This window comes from Heterocephalus glaber, unplaced genomic scaffold (assembly GCF_053883595.1).
Source record: "Heterocephalus glaber isolate CG9 unplaced genomic scaffold, H.glaber_assembly_v1.0 deba00001720, whole genome shotgun sequence".
NCBI lineage: Eukaryota > Metazoa > Chordata > Mammalia > Rodentia > Bathyergidae > Heterocephalus > Heterocephalus glaber.
In genome coordinates, this window is record NW_028258433.1 from 3,417,785 (window position 1) to 3,434,477 (window position 16,693).

The 16,693-nt window shown below is 36.7% G+C and overlaps 1 pseudogene; it reads right to left on the reverse strand.

The window, feature by feature from the left end:
- Positions 1 to 6,028: 6,028 nt before the first annotated feature.
- LOC101696654 (protein LSM14 homolog A pseudogene) lies at positions 6,029 to 15,754 on the reverse strand (annotated as a pseudogene).
- Between the last annotated feature and the right edge of the window lie 939 nt (positions 15,755 to 16,693).

Sequence of the window (16,693 nt, forward strand, 5' to 3'; positions counted from 1 at the left end):
TAAAGCAAAAGAAGTATAAATTGGCTCACAATTTCAAAGGGTTCAATCCATGGTCAGCTGGTTCCAAGACAGGAATATGAGGAAGTAAGGTGAAGTAGAGCAAAGCTTCTCACTTTATGGTACTCAGGAAGCAAAGTGCAGTAGAAAAGTTCTTTGAAAGGTGTACCTTTCGAAGACCTACTCCCCACATGGTCCACCTTCAACTGAATGCCACATCCTGATAGCACATTCAGCTATGAACATCAATTGGATTAATTCTCCTCTCCAGGAATCTCTCAATCTAGTCAAATTGACAAACTGAACAATCACATACACTATATATATATATATATATATATATATATATATATCCTTAAATTCTTTTATTCATACATTTTATGTATACAATACATTTACATTTATCATTGGGAACTTGGACCTGTACATGATGTATCTTAGTTCTTATTTTTTCCCCCATTCCCTGTGCTCCCTTCACCTCCTCCACCCTTCCCTATTTACATAGACTTCGTTTCCATTTTTTTTCTTTTCTTATAATTTTTCCTTTCCCTTCTTTCCTTTCCCCTGCCCCTCCCACCACCCCTACCCCTTTGGATATTTTCCTGTTTCAAAATATCAATTATTCGTTATTAATCCTTTTAAACCTTATTTACACCCTCAGTTTCTCACACTAGAGAAACTATTTGGTATTTGCACATGTGTGTCCTATTTATTTCACGTAAGAGTATGGCCTCAATATGCATTCATTTAGCTATAAGTGACTGTAGTTTCTTGTTCTTTGTGGCTGAATAGTATGCTATTTTATAAAAAAAACCCTACATCTTCTTTATCCAGTTTCCAGTTGATGGGCACTAGGCTCTTTCCAAGCTTTAGCTATTACAAACTGTGCCGCTATAAATATGGGTGCACATATATCACTGTGGTATGATTCTTTTAATTCTTTTGGGAAGATACCCAGTAGGTGAATAGCTGGGTCAAATGGGACCTCTAGTCCTAGTTCTTTGAGGTATCTCCATACTGATTTCCATAGTGATTGGACAAGTCTGCGCTCTCACCAACAGGGGAGAAGGGTTCCTTTCTCTGCACACCCCTGCCAACATTTGCTATTGGTTGATTTCTTGATAGCAGCCATTCTTTCTGGGGTGAGGTGGAATCTCAGGGATGTTTTCATCTGCATCTCTCAAATGACCAGTGGTGTTAAACATTTTTTTCATATGTTTATTTGCTGCTTTTACTTCTTTGTCTGAGAAATGTCTGTTCATTTCAAATGCCCATTTTTGAACTGGGTCTTTGAATTTGGGGGGTCTGATTTTTTTAAGTTCTTTATAGATTCTAGATAATAATTCTTTGTCTGAGGTACAGCTACTAAACATTTTTTTTCCCACATTATAGGTTGTCTCTTAGCTCTGTTGGTGGTTTCTTTTGCAGTGTAGAAGCTTTTTAGTAAGATGAGATCCCAGCTGTTGATTCTTTGTGCTAGTTCCCATGCTACTGAGATTTTGTTCATAAAGTCTTTCCTTATGCCAATGTCTTTAAGAGTTCTACCTAATTTATCTTCCAGCAAGTTTAGTGTTTCTGGCTTAAAATTTAGATCTTTAATCCACTTTAATCTTAGTTTAGTGCATGGTGATAGGTACGGGTCTATTTTTAAACTGTGGTAGGTTGAGATCCAGTTTTTCCAACACCATTTATTAAATAGGCTTTCTTTCCTCCAATGAGGACTGTTGGCTCCTTTGTCAAAGATAAAGTGGCTGAGTATGTCTGGAGGTGTTTCTGTATCTTCTAATCTATTTCGCTGATCCTCAGGTCTGTTTCTTTGCCAGTACCATGCTGTTTTTATCACAGTAGCTTTGTAGTATAGTTTCAAGTTGGGGATTGTGATACCCCTAGCCATGTCTCTGTTGCCTAGAATTGCTTTTGCTATTCTAGGGCTCTTCAGGTTCCAAATGAATTTTTGGATTGTTTTCTCTAGTTCTGTGAAGTATATTGTTGGAATTCCAATTGGCATTGCATTAAATCTATATAGTAGTTTTAGAAGCATAGCCATTTTCACTATATTGGTTCTTCCTACCCGGGAGCAAGGGGTGTCTTTCCATTTTCTCATATCTTCCTCAATCTCCTTTTTCAGAGTGCTGTAGTTTTCAGTGTAGAGGTCTTTTGCTTCTTTTGTTAGATTGATTCCTTGATAATTCATTTTTTTGGATACTATTGTAAAAGGAATTGTTTCCCTAATTTCTCTCTCAGTGAGTCTATTTGTGTATAAGAAGGCTGTTGTTTTTTGAGTGTTGACTTTATATCCAGCTACTCTACTGAATCTGTCCATTAAGTCTAGAAGTCTTCTGGGGGAGTTTTTTGGGTCTTCTATGTAAAGTATCATATCATCCACAAATAAGACTGTTTAGCTTCTTCCTTTCCTATCTCTATTCCATTTATTTCTTTATCTTTTCTAATTGCTGTGGCTAATGTTTTCAGAACTATATTGAACAGGGATAATGATAGTGGGCATCCTTGTCTTGTTGCTGATTTTAGTAGAAAGTTTTAAGTTCTTGACCATTTAGTATGATGTTGGCTGTTGGTTTTCACAGATAGTCTTAATCAGATTGAGATAAAGACCTTCTATGCCAATTTTCGGTATGGTTTTTATCATGAATGGGTGTTAGATTTTGTCAAAAGCTTTTTATGCATCTATTGAGATGATCATATGGTTTTTGTCCTTGGCTCTGTTAATATAGTGTATTACATTTATTGATTTACAAATGTTGAACCATCCTTGCATCCCTGGGATAAATCCAACTTGGTCAGGGTGTATGATCTTCTTGATGACCCTCTGTATTCTGTTTGCCAGTATCTTGTTGAGGAGTTTTGCATCTATGTTCAATAGGGAGATTGGCCTGTAGTTCTCTTTTGGGGTTGGGCCTTTCCCTGGTTTTGGAATCAAAGTAACACTTGCTTCCAGGAATGAATTTGGAAGTATTGCTTCCCTTTCAATTTCCTTGATGAGTTTAAAGAGTAATGACAATAGTTCTTCTTTTAATGGAATTCAGCAGTGAAACCAATCAGGACCTGGGCTTTTCTTTGTTGGTAAATTTTTTATTACATTCTCAATTTCACTTATTGTAATTGGGGTGTTTAAAATTTCTGTAGCCTCTTCATTTAACTTTGGGAATTCATATGTATCTAGAAATCTGTCCATTTCTTCTGTGTTTTCCATTTTATTAGAGTACAGGCTCTCAAAGTAGGTATTGATGATCCTCTGGATTTCTGCTGGGTCTGTTGTGACTTCACTTTTTTTGTTCTTAATCACATGGATTTGAGCCTTTTCTTTTTTTGATAAGGTTGATAAGGTTGGTTATTGATTTTATTTATTCTTTCAAAAAACCAACTCTTTGATTCATTGATTTTTTTGTATCATTTTCTTAATCTCCATTGCATTGATTTCTGCTTTGATCTTTATAATTTCCTCTCTTGTAGAGCTTTGGGTTTGTTATGCTCTTCTTTTTCTAGGAGCTTGTGGTTCTGCATTAGTTTATTTGAGTTCTCTCTGTTTTCCTAATATGGGCATTCACTACTATGAATTTCCCACATAGAACTGCTTTCATTGTGTCCCATAGATTCCTGTACATTGTACTGGCATTATCATTTACTTGTAGAAACTGTTTAATTTCTTCTTTAATTTCCTCTGTGACCCATTGCTTATTCAGGAGGGTGTTATTCAATTTCCAAGTGTTTGTGGGAGTTTTGCAGTTTCTTATGTTATTGATCTCCAATTTTATTACACAATGGCCTGATAATATACAGGAGGTAATTTCAGTTCTTTTACATTTACTTAGACATGTCCTGTGAGGTAGCATGTGGTCAGTTTTTGAGAATGACCCATGTGCAGCTGAAAAGAATGTGTGTTCTTATTTTGTGGGGTGGAACACTCTGTAAACATCTATTAAATCCATTTGTTTAATAGCTTGGTTCAGTTCTAGAATTTCATTGATAGTATTTTGTCTAGATGATCTGTCTCTTTGTGATAGTGGGGTACTGAGGTCCCCCACTACAATTGTATTAGTGTTTATTTGGTTTTTCATGTCCATTAATATTTGTTTTGTACAGTTTGGGATGTTTGTGTTTGGTGCATGTATATTTATGATTTTCATCTCTTCCTCTTGGATTGTTCCCTTCACAAGGATGTAGTGACCATCTTTGTCTCTCTTTATTTAACAGTTTTATTCTGTTTTAGAATTAAAACCTTGCTAATATTAAGGTGCACTGCAGGTATGCCATGCTGTCAGTTGTTACTGGGACAACAAATGCTCCCAATCAGTGACCCAGAGGGCTGGGAAAACACATGAACTCATTCTTTCAGACCACATAGAACTGTTATTTACAGTTTTGTTCTTGAAATCAGCCTGGAACATCTCCGTCTACGTAAGTATTGCCATATCACTTGCTGTGATGCTCAGAATGCCTCAGAAATGTGTTCAGTATTTGATTTGTGGGTCCTCCAAAGATTCTGTTGTTAACATGCAAACAAATAGTACTAAACAATATTATCTAAACTATGGCTGCCAAATACTGGATTTTAGTAATGAAAGCAAATTATAAAACATATCGTTGTAGAGCTATACAAAAGATATAAAATTAAAATTAAAAATGTCAACCATCTTTAAATATTCCAATTCTGCTACCATGCAGTTTTCTATACCTTTATCATTACTGAATGTTTTAAGAGTAATGTTAACAAAAATCAAAATAGATAAAAATATTTAAATCTTTGGATATATTAATTCCATGGGCTTCATAAAAACACAAAAATAGCTAATTTTTTCCATGATAGCTAAAATATCAAAAAGACTGATTAGAATTTGTAATTAGCAATGAACTCTATTCTGAGTCATTTATGGGTCACAGACCCAAAGAAAGTGTTAATGACGTGATACAGATGATGGTTGCCAAAATAATTTTAAAATTCCAGGTATATCAGGAAGAACAGGTTAACTGATACCTAGTTTCAATGTCTTAAAAAAGGGGGGAGGGTTACTTATTTGAAAATACAGCAAAGTATATTCTTATCTCTGATTATTTACATTTGTATACTGAAAATATCTATTATTTGAACAAATCCTGTGATACATCATTTGCTACAAAATGAAGTTCTAAGACTGAGTATGAATAATTTACCCTTTTGGAAGAATGTATCAAATCTTCATTTATGTTCACAACATTAAAAACAGAAATTAAAAAATCTTAAGCCTGGAAAGCTAAGAAAAAAAGAGACCCACTCATAACTTTGCTCCTCAGCACACCAACTTCTGCAAAGACACAGTCTGTTTGCTGACTTTAAAATGTTCATTCTTTAAAAAATTGGTTGCTTTTTATACAGCTATACAAAGTTCTTAATGTTTCTTTGGCAATGGAATATAATGAAAGTTTGCAACTATATAAAAAAGTTACCTTTGCCTAAGAAACTATTTACTGTGTGTACATAGTTGACTGACAAAATTCTCTACCATCCAGCACCCTAATTAACTGATGAAATAAGCTACCTCATAAAATTTCCAAAAAGAAAGAAAAAAGAAAGAGAAAGACACACACACATACATACACACACACACACACACACACGCATTCACAACCTTTTGTGGCTCAAAACACAGTATCACGGCCCTATCTGTAGGCAACTTGTAATAATTGCCAAATACAATTTAGTGATAAGAAAAATCCTCTCAGTAATGAAAAAATACTTATAAGTGCCATTGAAGTACTGCTTTAGTTTAACTATACATAAGAAATTACTTAACCTTCTGCTATTCCAAATATATTTAATGCTCATTTATAAAGATGAGCCTTCCCCAATCTCTTCTCAGCCTTTGGGCTAAGATCAAATGAAGATGAGCCTTCCTCCCCTCAAAAGTAACTGTGTAGTATCATTGAAATTAAGCAGCAAAATAAACAAACAAAACCCAGTGCTGGTGACAAATATATAGCAAATTCACTTCTTCATTCCTCGCAAAGACTGAATTAATTTTCAGGACCATGAAGAGCTACAAATTCACCCATTTTCAAAGACTTGTTCGAAGACTATGCAGCAACTTTGTTGTCTTTCTTTCAGAAAGCAGTAAGACCAATCCAGACCCTTTAGGGTCCAAAAGCTGTGGTTTTCCTATATTCAAAATCTGCAAACTCTCTTCCTCCACCACCTCCTCTGAATCCACCATGAAATCCCCGAGGAGTAGTGAAGGTACCACCTCTGCCACCACCACGTCCTCTGCCACCACGGAAACCAAGACCTCCTCTCCCTCCTCTGTACCCTCCACGGCCATGGTTTGGACAAAGTGGAATTCCAAAAGTTTCAGCATTTAATCTCCTTTCTTTAGCCCAGGTTGGTCTCCATTCTCTATTATCATCACAAGAAATATTATCAAAGAAGGATTTAGTTTTGTCATAATAGCAATTAGGTCGAAGTGGGTCTTCTTCATTAGCATTTCTTTCACTGTTTTGGGTATCAACTCTCGAGTCTCCCTTATCTTTACCATTTACAGGTTTCTCTTGTTTCTCAAGCTTATCTTCTTTTAATTTAAGCTTATTATGAAATTCTCTGTCAATCTCCTCTTTGTTAAATTGTGCATTCGCACTTTCGAAGTCAAAGTCTTTCTCAAATTTCGTTGGACCATCTCGCCGATTACCAGACCTTCACCGGCCATCTCAGTGACCTCCACACCCTCTCCTTGGAGTGGAAGGAGCACCTGGAACTATTTGTCTCTTGCTGTCATTTCTGAGTTGCTCATTTTCTGGCCTTGGAACTTTGTGGACTTCAGCTCTCCTGTGCTCTTGATTCTCTAATGCTTTTTGTCTGGTGGATGGCAAAGGCCTGCTTGATATAGGGCTCCTTCTCCCAACAGGTGCTGGAGCAGGTAAGTGGGCCGAGGAGGTCTGTACTGCTCCATGGTTGGACTTTTTCTCAAAGGGTCTAACTGAGGGCTTGAACGACCTTGAGATAACTGTGTTTTTATAGATCTTGTACCCTGTGTAAAGGCAGATCCAACTGCACTACTTTGGGATAAGTTACTGCTGTTTGACATTTCTCCTCCAAAGGATGTCAAAGAGCTTCCAGCAACACTAACAGCACTAAACTGTTGCCCAACCAATGAACTTGGACTGAACTGGCTGTATGTCGGCATCCTGCCAAAAGGTCCATAGGAACCCACTCCCACTGACTGGAATGAAAAAGTAGATGAACCTAATGAAGACTGAACAATAGCTGGGTCCTGAGGCAAAGAACATTGTGGTTTTGGTGGCTCACAAACAGTGAGGTCTTTAATATCACTCCTGCAGAATATAATGTATTCAAAGACTTCATCTCGAGGTGGTATTGGATGATCTCTTGGTCTGTCTTCTGTAACAAAGGATCGAACTTTGGAGAGGGCTACGGTGGAGTTCTCTGTGTGGATGGTGTAGAGGATGCCCTCGTAGTGGATCTCCGCCTTAGAAATGAGGCTGATCTTGCTGCGGATGTAAGGAGTGCCCCGCTCATGGCGCCGCTCTGGGCAGCTTGCAAAGAGGCAGATCCCACACCGCTGTCGCCGCTCTGCACGTCCGCTCACTCGCTCCTTGGGCGCCTACAGCAGCCCCCTCAGATGCAACATGGCGGCATCGCTGGCTCTGCTACCCTCCCCCAGCCTCTCACCCTCAAACCGCAGCGTGGTGGAGGCCCATCTTTGTCTCTCTTAATTAGTTTTGATTTGAAATCTACTTTGTCTGCAAATAACATTGCTGTGCCTGCTTATTGCTGGGTTCCTGTCACGTGGAGAACTGTTTTCCATCCTTTTACTTTCAGTCTATGAATTCCTTTTTCAGTTAGGTGTATTTCTTGTATACAGCATATTGCTAGATTTTGCTTCTTAATCCATTCTGTCAGTCTACTTGTTTTGATTGGTGAATTGAGGTCATTAACATTGATAGTTATAATTGACAGATATTGACTCATCCTTGTCATGATGTTTTTTTTGTTGTTGGATCTTTTATTTCTTTTTTTTTTTCCCCCTCTCCCTTTAGTTTCTTACCTTGCCTTGTGGCTTCCCTCTGTTGAACCTCATGGAGTTGTGACCTTCGTTGCCTTTTTCTAGGATATTGCATAGAATTTTTTGGAGTGCTGGTTTGGAGTTCATGATATTTCCCAGGTGTTCTTTGTCGTGGAAGGATCTAATTTCCCTATCGATTTTGAAAGATAATTTTGCAGGATACAACAGTCTAGGTTGGAAGTTATTTTCTTTTAGGGCTTGAAATACTTCACTCCAGGCTGTCCTTGATTTGAGGGTTTGTGTTGAGAAGTCTGCCGTGATTCTGCTGGGCTTTCCTTTATAGGTGATTTGTTTGTTTTCTCTAACTGCTGTAGGATTTTGTTCTTCTGTTGGGTTTTGGGGACCTTGACTATTATATGTCTAGGTGTAGATTTTTTTTATAGTGGCTGGGTGGAGTTCTATATGCCTTACTTATCTGTATGTCCAATTCTCCACCTCTGTCTGGGAAGTTTTCTACTATTACTTCTGTGAACAGTTTTTTTTATGTCAATTGTACTTTCTCCTGTTTTTTCGTGGACTCCTGTCAGTCTTATGTTATTATTCTTTGCATTATCTAGCAGCTGCTGAATTGATTTCTCATGGTCCCTTACTATTTTTAAGAAATCTCTGTTTTCATGTTCCTTCACCATAATCCTGTCTTCTATATCTGATATTCTATCTTCAGATTCTCTTAATCTGCTCTGAATGCTTTCAGTTAAGTTTTTAATCTCCTGAATATCTGTTTGAATGTGTTTCATGGATTCCATTTCTTTCTTATGTTGGCTGATCATGGTTTCCATTTCTTTCTTATGCTGGGTATTCATGGCTTCCAGCATGTTTCTGAGCTCATCTATTTTTTTTTATCTGTTTCTGTTCTAGAGCCTCTAATCATGTCTCTCACTCTGCTCAACATCTCTATAGTTATCTGGGAGATTATTTCTGCTTTGAATTTTTCTAGAGCCTCATTCATCTGTTTTGTTACTTCCTGTACTATCAGTTCAGGGTTTCCAGGTGGTTGATTATCAGACTTTTCCACCTCATTTCCCCCAGAATTTGCCTTTTGTAGGGTGGAATTCTGGGTTTGTGACTTGCTTAAATGTCTTCTCATTATGGTTTTTGGTACTGTCCTTGGTTTATTTCCTGGGTTGATATTTTGAAGTTGTTTATCGCAAGTATCTTTGTCCATGTATTTAAAACCCTTATGGAATGATTTCTTCTCAGAGGTGTCTTCCAGATATAGCTGGCCTTTATGTTTTGAGTCTCTAATGACTCTGAGGCTATCTCATTTTCATTATAACAGGAAGGACAACTGTTTATATCAATCACAACACCGTAGTCCAAGTGATACAATCAGCAACACAATAGCATTAAATGCATCTTAGAAAATGACAATTTGTGGCAGTTATTAATCTATCACCTTTAAAAATGAAGTGCCTCCTTCAGGGTATGTCTCTGCTGCCACAGTAGACAATGTGGGCTGCAGTGTGCAGTTATAAGTCAATGAGTCTCAGTAAGCTAGTCCCGGACCCATGAGATTCAGGCAGATTCCAGGTTCCGATGGGAGCTGATGATAAGTTGAGCTCCTTGTCCCTCCAACTTACCAATCATGGTGGTCTGGTGTGCCTTTATTACAGAGATTCCCCTAACTTTTCCAGTGGGCTTGTTTTCATCTTGGAGCCTGAGGCAGACCCTCTCCCTGTTATTCACTTCTGCCACTAAGAACAATGGCTTTTATGTCCTCCTGTGCCTCTGCAACATGTAACAAAGTAGCTGCACAGCCAAAAGGCCAGACGTGGGGGGGCCTGTTGTTGCAGGCACCTGAACAGCCAAGCCGTCAGCTGGTGGGCGTGCCTGGGGGGGTCCTCCTCACCCTGTCTTGGTGGCAAGCTGGTGGAGCCTGTCCTGGGGAGTTTCTTTAAAAACAGAATTACAAATTATTCTTAATGATCACAGCTTAGTTTCCAAAATTCAAGTAAATAAAATTGTAGTACAATCATAATAGCTTTTCCTTTTTCTTTAAAGTTTTCTGCCCTGCTGGAGAAGGAGCTCAGTAGTAAGTGCTTGCCTGGTATGCACAAGGCCCTGGGTTCCTCAGTACAGGAAAAATAAACCGCAAATAAAAATGAAAGACTACTATAGTTATTTTATGCACTTAAATAAAGTCACAATATACTTAACTTATGTGTTTAATTCTGTTTTATGAAACTATGTTTTGATTTTTGCAAATGTCTGGTCATTAAGCAAGATTATTTAATGTCCACTGTGTACATAGAAGTGATATACCTAAATTATTTTTTATTTTGCTAAAATATGTAAATCAATTCTGCATATACCCAATTCATGTTTTTCCAGGGAAAGTTGTTTTCAGTTGTTACATGTTGGTTTAATGTGTTGAAATAAACTGCATCATAGTCACACACAAAAAATTTCTGCCCTGAACTTTATTTAAAAATTAATTTTATTGAAAATCTTTACATATACATAATGATCACATTCATCATATGGAATTTGTACCCATACATGATATATCTTGATTCTTTTCTCCCCAATTGCCTCCTCTCCCTTTAATCCTTCCCCTCCTTATTTAAAAAGCTTTATTTCCATACTTTTCTATTTTTCCCCTCCCTTCCTCCCCCCTTATACCCCTTCCCATTTGAACATTTTCTTCCTATTTCCCAATGTATATTTTGGTCCTTATTTGCCCTTTCAGTTTCTCATGTCAGAGAAACAATGCAATATTTAAATATGTGTGCCCAATTTATTTCACTTAAAAGAATGGTCTCAAAGTGTATCTATTTACCTAGAGAAAAGTCTCAAGTTTATCTTCATTTATGGCAGAGTAGTATTCAATTGTATCAAAAAAAAAACAACCCATCTTCTTTATCTATTCATCCATTGGTGGGCATTTGGGCTGTTTCCAAGATTTAGCTATTATAAATTGTGCTGCTATAAACATCAGCGTGGATATATCATTGTGGTGTGATACTTTCATTTCTTTAAGGAAGACACCAAGATGAGGAATAGCTGAGTCAAGTGGAACCTCTAGTTTTAGTTTTTTGAGGAATCTCCACACTGATTTCCACAGTAGTTGCACTGGTCTATCCTTGCACCAACAGTGGAGAAAGGTTCCTTTTCCCCTAAAGCCCACCAGCATATGTTATTGGTTGATTTCTTGATAATAGCCATTCTTTCTGGAATGAGGTAAAATCTCAGTGTTGTTTTAATTTGCATCTCTTGAATCACCAGTGATGTTGAATATTTTTTATATATTTATTTGCTGTTTGTACTTCTTCATCTGAGAAGTGTCTACTCATTTCAGATGCCCATTTTTGGGTTGGGTCTTTAAATTTGATTTTTTGAGTACTTTACATAGTCTAGATATTAGTTCTTTGTTTGAGGAATAGCTGTCAAAATTTTTTCCCACCCTGCAAGTTGTCTCTTCACTCTGTGGGTGGTTTCATTTCCTGTGCAAAAGCTTTTCAATCTGATGAGATCCCAGTTGTTGATTCTTTGTTATACTTCCTGTGCAGTTGGGGTTCTATTCATAAAATTCTTTGCCTACACCTATATTTTCAAGAGTTCTACCTATTCTATAGTCCAGCAGATTTAGTGTTTTTTAAAAAATGTTTAGATCTTTGAGACATTTATATTTCAGTTTAGTGCATGGTGAGAGATATGGGTCTAGGTTTAATCTTCAGCATGTGGAAAGCTAATTTTCCCAGCACCATTTATAGAAGAGGCTATCTTTCTTCCAGTAAAGAAAGATATTTGGCTCTTTTGTCAAAGATAGGGTGAGTAGGTGTGCTTAGGGTTCTTTCTACATCTTTAGTATGTTCCACTGATCCAGAGGTGTGTGTGTGTTGCTAGAACCATGCTGTTTTTATTAGAGTAGCTTTGTAATATAATTTCAAGCCAGGGATTGTGAAGCCCCCTGCACTGTCTTTGTTGCCCAAAATTTCATTTGTATTTGTAGGTATCTTTTGATTCCAAATGAATTTTAGAATTGTTTTCTCTAACTCTGTGAGGTATGTTATTGGTATTGTGATTGGGATTGCATTAAATCTGTATAATAATTTTGGAAGTATGACCATTTTCACTATATTGGTTCTTTCTACCCAGGAACAAGGGATATCTTTCCATTTTCTAATAATTGACCTCCTTTTTCAGATTACTATACCTTTCAGTGTAAATCTCTTTTACTTTCTTCATTAGATGGACTGCTAAGTATTTCATTATTTTTGATGCTACTGTGAAAAGTGTGGTTCCCCTAATTTCCATTTCAGTGAATTTTTTATTTGTGTATTGGTATGGTATTGATTTTTGAGTGTTGACTTTATATCCAGCTATACTACTGAATTTGGTTATTAAACCAAGAAATCTTTTGGTGGAATTTTGTGCTGTTCCTTTTTTGTGTGTTTGTTAATAAATTTTATTGGTACATTTTAGGTATACAATATAATGACATTCATCATTGGAGATTTGTACCTTTACATAATATACATTATTAGTTTTCACCATTACCCAGCCATCCCTTCAACCCCTCCACCCTTCCCTATTTACAAAGACCTTGTTTCCATTTTTTCATTTTCTCATATTAATTCCATTCTTTTCTTTCCTTTTCCTTACCCCTCCCACTTCCCCTTTGCCCCTTTTGTTCCTATTTCACATTATCTATTATACATTTTAGTTCTTATTTACACTTTCAGTTTCTCACACCAGAGAAACTATTTGGTATTTACATGTGTGTCCTATTTATTTCAGTTAAGAGTATGACCTCAATGTGCATCCATTTAGCTATAACTGTCTCTAGTTTCTCATTCTTTATGGCAGAGTAGTACTGAATTTTATTTAAAAAACCCAAATTTTCTTTATCCAGTCTCCAGTTGATGGGCAATTGGGCTGTTTGCAAGCTTTGGCTATTACAAATTGTGCTGTTTTGAACATGGGTGCACATATATTGCTGTGGTATGATTCTTTTAATTCTTTTGGAAAGATACCAAGCAGAGAATGAGTCAAATGGGAGCACTAGTCCTACTTTTGAGACATCTCCATAGTGATTTGCACGGTGGTTGGACCAGTCTACAATCCCACCAGCAATGGAGCAGGGTTCCTTTTTTCCCCACAGGTCCACCAGCATTTGTTATTGGTTGATTTCATGATAGCAACCATTCTTTCTGGGTTGAGGTGAAATCTCAGCCTTGTTTTCATTTGCATCTCTTGAATGACCAGTGATGTTGAACATTTTTTTCATGTTTATTTGCTATTTCTACTTCTTTGTCTGAGAAATGTCTGTTCATTTCAGATTCCCATTTTTGGATTGGATCTTTAAATTTGGGAGGTCTGATTTTTTTAAGTTCTTTATAGATTCAAGATAGTAGATCTTTTCTGAGAAACAGCTGGTAAAAATTTTTTCCCATGTTGTGGGTTGTCTCTTAGCTCTGTTGGTGGTTTCTCTTGCGTGCAAAAGCTTTTTGTTTGTTTTTTGGGTTTTTTGGTACCAGGGATTGAACTCAGGTCCTTGTGCTTGTGAGGCAGGCAGCTGAACCACTGAGCTAAATCCCTGGCCCCAGAAGTTTTTTAATGAGAGATCCCACTTGTTGATTTTTTGTGCTAGTTCATGGGCAACTGAGGTTTTGTTCATAAAATCTTTTCCTACACCAATATCCTCAAGAGTTCTAACTAACTTCTCTTCCCACAGGTTTAATGTTTCCATTTTAATATTTAGATCTTTAATCCATTTTGAGTTTAGTTTAGTGCATGGTGAGAGATATAGGTCTAGTTTTAATCTTTGCAAGTTGAAACCCAATTTTTCCAGCACCATTTATTAAAGAGGTTATCTTTCCTCCAGTGAGGTTGTTTGGCTCCTTTGTCAAAGATGAGGTGGCTGAGTGTGTCTGGAGTTGTTTCTGCAGCTTCTAATCTGGTCCTCAGATCTGTTTCTTTGCCAGTACCATGCTGTTTTTATCACAGTAGCTTTGTAGTATTGTTTCAAGTTGGGGATTGTGATGCCCCCTAACTTGTTTTTGTTGCCTAGAATTGCTTTTGCTATTCTAGGTTTTTCTTGTTTCAAGTGAATTTTTGGATTGTTTTCTCAAGGCCTGTGAAGTACGCTGCTGGAAGTTCAATTGGGATTGCATTGAATCTACATAGCAGTTTTGGAAGTATGGCCATTTTCACTATTTTGGTTCTCCCTGCCCAAGAGCAAGGGATGTTTTTCTGTTTTCTGATATCCTCTTCAATGTCTTTTCAGAATGCTACCATTTTCAGAGTAGAGGTGTTTGATTTCTGTAATTCTTTCTTAATAACTCGCTACTTCATTTTTTGGATGCTATTGTGAAGGGTGTTATTTCTCCAGTTCCTTTCTTAGTGAGTCTGTTGTTCATGTACAGGAATGCTATTGATTTTTGTGTGTTGACCTTATATCCAGCTACTTTACTGAATTTGATTATTAAGGCTAGAAGATTTTTGTTGAAGTTCTTGGGGTCTTCTATATAGTTTATCATGTTGTCTGCAAATAATGACAATTTGACTTCTTCATTTCCTATCTTTATTCCTTTTATTTCTTTCTCTTGTCTAATTGCTGTGGCTAATGTTTCCAGAACTATATTGAACAGGAGTGGTGATAGTGGACATCCTTGTCTTGTTCCTGATTTTAGTATGAAGAATTTCAGCTTTTGACCATTTAATATGATATTGGCTGTTGGTTTTTCAAAGATGGCTTTGATCAGATTGAGGTAGAGACCATCTATTCCAATTTTTTGTAGGCTTTTTATCATGAATGGGAGTTGGATTTTGTTGAATGCTTTTTCTGCACCTATTGAGATGATCATATGGTTTTTGTCCTTGGCTCTATTAATGTAGTGTATTACATTTATTTATTTGTGTATGTTGAACCATCCCTGCATCCCTGGGATTAATCCCACTTGGTCAGGGTGTATGCACTTCTTGATGATCTTCTGCATTCTATTTACCAGTATCTTGTAAAGGATTTTTACATCTATGTTCATTAGTGAGTTTGGCCTATAGTTCTTTTTTTCGGTTGGGTCTTTCTCTGCTTTGGGGATCAAGGTGATGCTTCCTTCCAGGAATGAATTTGGGAGCACTGCTTCCCTTTCAATTTCATTGAAGAATTTAAACAGTAGTGGCAGTAGTTCCTCTCTAAAGGTCTTGTAGAATGCAGCAGTGAAGCCATCAGGATCCGAGCTTTCCTTAGTTGGTAAGATTTCAATTATGTTTTCAGTTTCATTGATTGATATCAGGTCATTTAGAATTTTTAGGTCTTCTTTGTTCGACTTTGGTAATTCACATGTATCTGGGAATCTGTCAATTTTTTCTGTTTTCCATCTTATTGGCATATAGGTTTTCAAAGTAGGTATTGATGATCCTCTGGATTTCTGCTGGGTAGGTTGTAAATTCACCTTTTTCTTTCCTAATTGCATGGATTTGGGCCTTTTCTTTCCTTGTTTTGATAAAATTGGCTAAGAGTTTGTCAATTTTGTTTATTCTTTTGAAGAACCAACTCTTGGCTTCATCTATTTTTTTGTATCATTTTCTTAGTCTCCAATTGCATTGCTTTCTGCTCTGATCTTTATAATTTCCTCTTTTGTACATGCTTTGGGTTTAACTTGCTCTTCTTCTTCTAGTAGCTTAACATTTAACATCTGGTTGTGTATTTGAGCATGCTCTGTTTTGCTGATGTGGGAATTCATGACTATAAATTTTCCTCTTAGGACTGCTTTCATTGCATCCCATAACTTCTGGTATGTTGTATTTGCATTATATTTAATTGTAGAAACTATCTAATTTTTTCTTTAATTTCATCTGTGACCAATTGGTGGTTTAGGAGAGTGTTATTTAATTTCCATGTGTTTATTCAGGTTTTGTGGTTTCTTTTGCCACTTATTTCTAATTTTATCACACTATGGTCTGATAATATGCATGGGATATTTTCAATTCCTTTGCATTTGCTTGATCATGTTCTATGAGCTATTATTATATGGTCTATTTTGAAGAATGTCCCTGTGTGCAGTTGAAAAGAATGTATATTCTGATGTTGTGAGGTGGTAGACCCAGTAGACATCCACTAATTCCATTTGTTGAAAAGTTTGATTCAGTTCTGATATGTCTTTGTTGATTTTCTTCTAGTTGATCCTTGTATTTGTGACACTGGGGTATTGAGGTCCCCTGTTACAATTGCATCAGAGTTTATTTGCTTTTCATGTTATTAATATTTCTTTTATATAATTGGGTGCACCGGTATTTGTTGCATTGATTTCTGCTCTAATCTTTATAATTTCCTCTTTTGTACATGGTTTGGGTTTAACTTGCTCTTGATTGTTATCTCTTCCTCTTGGAATGTTCCCTTAAGTAGTGTGTTGTGATATTCTTTGGCTCTCTTGGTTAGTCGTGGTTTGAAATCTACTTTGTCTGCAAATAGAATAGCTTCCTCTGCTTTTTCTGGGTTCCTATCACATGACATATTGCTTTCCATCCTTTCACTTTCAGTCTATGAATTTCTTTTTGAGCTAAATGTGTTTTTTTGTATGCAACATATTTTTGGATCTTGTTTCTTGATCCATTCTGCCAGTTTGTTTCTTTTGATTGGTGAATTAATTGATGGTTATAACTGATATGTATTGCCTTATCCT